This window comes from Arachis hypogaea, chromosome 14, assembly GCF_003086295.3.
Source record: "Arachis hypogaea cultivar Tifrunner chromosome 14, arahy.Tifrunner.gnm2.J5K5, whole genome shotgun sequence".
In the NCBI taxonomy this organism is placed as follows: domain Eukaryota; kingdom Viridiplantae; phylum Streptophyta; class Magnoliopsida; order Fabales; family Fabaceae; genus Arachis; species Arachis hypogaea.
This window is the reverse complement of record NC_092049.1, coordinates 33,004,404-33,010,418: the sequence shown is the minus strand read 5'-3', so window position 1 is coordinate 33,010,418 and position 6,015 is coordinate 33,004,404. Positions and strand designations below refer to the sequence as shown.

The following is a 6,015-nucleotide window of genomic DNA, read 5'->3' as shown; positions in this document are numbered from 1 at the left end:
ATCTTCTTTGAGTGCAGGGAGGTCAGAATCCAACAGCATCAGCAGTCCTTCTTCAACCTCTGAATCTGATTTTTGCTCAAGTCCCTCAATTTCAGCAAGAAAATACCTGAAATCATAGAAAAACATACAAACTCATAGTAAAGTCCATAAATGTGAATTTAACATAAAAACTAATAAAAACATCCCTAAAAGTAACTAGATCCTACTAAAAACATACTAAAAACAATGCCAAAAATCGTATAAATTATCCGCTCATCACAACACCAAACTTAAATTGTTGCTTGTCCCCAAGTAACTGAAAATCAAATAGGATAAAAAGAAGAGAATATACTATAAATTCCAAAATATCAATGAAACATAGCTCCAATCAGATGAGCGGGACTTGTAGCTTTTTGCCTCTTGAATAGTTTTGGCATCTCACTTTATCCATTGAGGTTCAGAATGATTGGCATCTATAGGAACTCAGAGTTCAGATAGTGTTATTGATTCTCCTAGTTCAGTATGTTAATTCTTGAACACAGCTACTCTATGAGTCTTGGCCGTGGCCCTAAGCACTTTGTTTTCCAGTATTACCACCGGATACATAAACGCCACAGACACATAACTGGGTGAACCTTTTCAGATTGTGACTTAGCTTTGCTAAAGTCCCCAATTAGAGGTGTCCAGGGTTCTTAAGCACACTCTCTTTTTTTTTTGCTTTGGACCTTGACTTTAACCGCTCAGTCTCAAGTTTTCACTTGACACCTTCACGCCACAAGCACATGGTTAGGGACAACTTGGTTTAGCCGCTTAGGCCAGGATTTTATTCCTTTAGGCCCTCCTATCCACTGATGCTCAAAGCCTTGGGATCCTTTTTATTTACCCTTGCCTTTTGGTTTTAAGGGTTATTGGCTTTTTGCTTGCTTTTACTCTCTTTTTTTTTTCGCTATTTTTTTTCTTTTTTTTTTTTCTGCAAGCTTTGTTCTTTGCTGCTTTTTCTTGCTTCAAGATCATTTTTATGATTTTTCAGATTATCAAATAACATGTCTCCTTGTCATCATTCTTTCAAGAGCCAACATATTTAACATTCTTAAACAACAACTTCAAAAGACATATGTACTGTTCAATCATTCATTCAGAAAACAAGATGCATTGTCACCACATCAATATAATTAAACTAAGTTCAAGGATAAATTCGAAACTCATGTACTTCTTGTTCTTTTGAATTAAAACATTTTTCATTTAAGAGAGGTGATGGATTCATAGGACATTCATAACTTTAAGACAAAGTTACTATATACTAATGATCATGTAATAAGACACAAACATGGATAAGCACTTAACATAAAGAAAACGAAAAACAGAAAATTTAAGAACAAGGAATGAGTCCACCTTAGTAATGGTGGCGTTTCCTTCTTGAGGAACCAATGATGTCCTTGAGCTCTTCTATGTCTCTTCCTTGTCTTTGTTGCTCCTTCCTCATAGCTCTTTAATCTTCTCTAATTTCATGAAGGATGATGGAGTGCTCTTGATGTTCCACCCTTAATTGTCCCATGCTGGAACTTAATTCTCCTAGGAAGGTGTTGATTTGCTCCCAAAAATTCTGTGGAGAAAAGTGCATCCCTTGAGGTATCTCAGGGATTTCTTGATGATGAGCTTCCTCTTGTGTTTCTTGAGCTCCATGAGTGGGATCTCTTGTTTGCTCCATCCTTTTCTTAGTGATGGGCTTCTCTTCCTCAATGGGAATGTCTCCTTCTATGAAAGCTCCAGCTGAGTAACATAGATGGCAAATAAGATGAGGAAAAGCTAGCCTTGCCAAGGGAGAGGATTTTTCGGCTATTTTGTAGAGTTCAAGGGAGATGACTTCATGAATTTCTACTTCCTCTCCAATCATGATGCTATGGATCATGATGGCCCGATCCACAGTAACTTCAGATTGGTTGCTAGTGGGGATGATGGAGCGTTGGATGAACTCCAACCATCCTCTAGCCACAGTCTTAAGGTCCAGTCTTCTAAGTTGAACCGGTTTGCCTTTTGAGTCAATCTTCCATTGAGCTCCTTCCACACATATGTCCATGAGGACTTGGTCCAACCTTTGATCAAAGTTGACCCTTCTAGTGTAGGGGCGTGCATCTCCTTGCATCATAGGCAAGTTGAACGCCAACCTCACATTTTTCGGACTAAAATCTAAGTATTTCCCCCGAACCATTGTAATATAATTCTTTGGATTCGGGTTCTTACTTTGATCATGGTTCTTAGTGATCCATGCATTGGCATAGAACTCTTGAACCATTAGGATGCCGACTTGTTGGATGGGGTTTGTTAGAACTTCCCAACCTCTTCTTTGGATTTCATGTCGGATCTCCGGATACTCATTTCTCTTAAGCTTGAAAGGGACCTCGGGGATCACCTTCTTCTTGGCCACAACATCATAGAAGTGGTCTTGATGAGCTTTGGAGATGAATCTTTCCATCTCCCATGACTCAGAGGTGGAAGCTTTTGTCTTCCCTTTCCCTTTTCTAGAGGATTCTCCGGTCTTAGGTGCCATCAATGGTAATGGAAAAACAAAAAGCTTATGCTTTTACCACACCAAACTTAGAATATTGCTCGCCCTCGAGCAAGAGAAGAAAGAATAGATGAAGAAGAAGAAAAAGAAAATATGGAGGAGAGGAGGGAGAGGTGTATTCGGCCAAGAAGGGGAAGAGAGGGTTGTGTTATGTGAAAATGAGGAAGAATGGAGGGCTTTATATAGGGAGGGGAGGGGGGTTTAGTTTCGGCCATATAGGGTGGGTTTGGGTGGGAAATTGATTTTGAATTTTGAAGGTAGGTGGAGTTTATGAGGTAGGTTTATGGGGAAGAGTGGATGGATGTGAGTGGTGAAGTGGTGATAGGGAAGAGAGATTGAGGTGATTGGTGAAGAGTTTTGGGGAAGAGTGTTTATTGGGAAGAGAGGATGAACATTGAGAAGAGGGAAGAGAGTGAGTGGTGGTAGGTGGGAATCCTGTGGGGTCCACAGATGCTGAGTTGATCCTGTGGGATCCACAGATCCTGGGGTGTCAAGGGTTTGCATCCCTACACCCATTAGGCATGTAAATTGCCTTTGCATGCAATTCTGGTGTTTAAACGCCGAATTGATGCTTGTTCTGGGTGTTCAGCGCCCAGATGCAGCATGTTTCTGGCGTTGAACGCCAGTTCTATGCTTCTTTCTGGCGTTCAGCGCCAGCTTTCCTCAGTGTGCATTCCTGGCGTCTGAACGCCAGAATGCTGCTTGTTTCTGGCATTCAACACCAGATCCATGCTCTGTTCTGGCGTTGAACGCCAGCTAGATGCTCCTTACTGGCGTTTAAACGCCAGTGAACTCTTCCTCCAGGGTGTGCTGTTTTTTTATGCTGTTTTTGATTTTTCTTCAATTTTTTCAGTTGTTTTTGTGGCTCCACATGATCATGAACCTATGAAGACATATAACTAATAAAAAATATAATTAAATAAAAATTGGGTTGCCTCCCAACAAGCGCTTCTTTAATGTCAATAGCTTGACAGTGGGCTCTCATGGAGCCTCACAGATGTTCAGAGCATTGTTGAGACTTTCCAACACCAAACTTAGAGTTTGGATATGGGAGTTCAACACCAAACTTAGAGTTTGGTTGTGGCCTCCCAACACCAAACTTAGAGTTTGACTGTGGGGGCTCTGGTTGACTCTGCAGTGGGAGAAGCTTACTGTGCCTCTTTTGCATGTTTACAGAAGGATAACCTTGAGTTGTAAACACAAGGGAGTCCTCATTCAATTGAAGGACTAGTTCACCTCTGTTAACATCAATCACAGCTCTTGCTGTGGCTAGGAAGGGTCTTCCAAGGATGATGGATACATCCTCATCCTTCCCAGTATCTAGGATTATGAAATCAGCAGGGATGTAAAGGCCTACAACCTTTACTAACATGTCCTCTACTTGTCCTTAAGCCTGTTTTCTGGAATTGTCTGCCATTTCTAATGAGATTCTAGCAGCTTGCACCTCAAAGATTCCCAGTTTCTCCATTACAGAGAGTGGCATGAGGTTTATTCCTGACCCCAGGTCACATAGAGCCTTCTCAAAGGTCATGGTGCCTATGGTACAATGTATTAGGAACTTTCCAGGATCCTGTTTCTTCTGAGGCAATCTCAGTTGATCCAATGCATTTAGTTCATTGGTGAACAGGGGAGGTTCATCTCCCCAAGTCTCATTACCAAATAGATTGGCATTCAGCTTCATGATTGCACCAAGGAACTTGGCAACTTGCTCTTTAGTGACATCCTCATTCTCTTTTGAAGAGGAATACTCATCAGAGCTCATGAAGGGCGTAAGGAGGTCTAATGGAATCTCTATGGTCTCTAAATGAGCCTCAGAGTCCTTTGGTTCCTCAGAGGGAAACTCCTTGTGGATCACTGGACGTCCCAGGGGGTCTTTCTCCTTGGGATTCACGTCTTCCCCTTCTTCCTTGGATTCGGCCATGATGGTTATATCAATGGCCTTGCCCTCTCCTTTTGGATTTTCTTCTGTATTACTTGGAAGAGTACTAGGAGGGATTTCAGTGATCCTTTTACTCAGCTGGCCCACTTGTGCTTCCAAATTTCTAATGGAGGAGCTTGTTTCATTCATGAAACTCACAGTGGCCTTAGATAGATCAGAGACTAAATTTGCTAAGCTAGATGGATTTTGCTCAGAATTCTCTGTCTGTTGCTGAGTGGATGATGGAAAATGCTTGCTATTGCTAAACCTGTTTCTTCCACCATTATTAAAGCCTTGTTGAGGCTTTTGTTGATCCTTCCATGAGAGATTTGGGTGATTTCTCCATGAGGGATTATAGGTGTTTCCATATGGTTCACCCATGTAATTTACCTCTGCTATTGCAGGGTTCTCAGGATCATAAGCTTCTTCTTCAGAAGATGCCTCTCGAGTACTATTGGATACAGCTTGCATTCCATTCAGACTTTGAGAAATCATATTGATTTACTGAGTTAATATTTTATTTTGAGCCAATAGGGCATTCAGAGTATCAATTTCAAGAACTCCCTTCTTCTAAGGTGTCCCATTACTCACAGGATTCCTCTCAGAAGTGTACATGAACTGGTTATTAGCAACCATGTCAACGAGTTCTTGAGCTTCTGCAGGCATTTTCTTTAGGTGAATGGATCCACCTATATAAGTATCTAATGACATCTTAGCTAATTCAGACAGACCATCATAGAATATATCCAGGATGGTCCATTCTGAAAGCATGTTAGAAAGACACTTTTTGGTCAGTTGCTTGTATCTCTCCCAAGCTTCATAGAGGGATTCACCTTCTTTCTGTCTAAAGGTTTGAATATCCACTCTAAGCTTACTAAGCTTTTGAGAAGGGAAGAACTTGGCTAAGAAAGCCGTGACCAGCTTATCCCAAGAGTTCAGGCTATCTTTGGGTTGAGAATCCAACCACACTCTAGCTTTGTCTCTTACAGCAAATAGGAAAAGCATAAGCCTGTAGACCTCGGGATCAACCCCATTGGTCTTAACAGTATCACAGATCTGCAAGAATTTAGTTAAGAACTGAAAAGGATCTTCAGATGGAAGTCCATGAAACATGCAGTTTTGCTACATCAGAGAAACTAACTGAGGTTTCAGCTCAAAGTTGTTTGCTCCAATGGTAGGGATGGAGATGCTTCTTCCATGTAAATTAGAATTAGGTGCAGTAAAGTCACCAAGCATCCTCGTTGCATTATTATTATTTTCGGCTGCCATCTCCTCTTCCCGTTCGAAAATTTCTGTAAGGTTATCTCTGAATTGTTGTATTTTAGCTTCTCATAGTTTCCTCTTCAGAGTCCTTTCAGGTTCAGGGTCTGCTTCAACAAGAATGTTCTTGTCCTTGCTCCTGCTCATATGAAAGAGAGGGAACAAAAAAAGAATAATAATAGGGATCCTTTTTACCCAGGTATAGAGGTTCCCCTGTGTGAGTAGAAGAAGAAAAGAATGTAATGTAAAGAATGGAAGAAGAGAAAATTCGAACACAGATGGAAGAGGGGGT

General features: G+C 41.1%; 1 non-coding gene across 1 annotated transcript; it reads left to right on the top strand.

The window, feature by feature from the left end:
• The first annotated feature begins 5,228 nt into the window (after positions 1 to 5,228).
• Positions 5,229 to 5,336, top strand: LOC112746761 (small nucleolar RNA R71). Its single transcript, XR_003174627.1, has one exon. It is a non-coding gene; the product is annotated as a small nucleolar RNA R71 (small nucleolar RNA).
• The last annotated feature ends 679 nt before the right edge of the window (positions 5,337 to 6,015 follow it).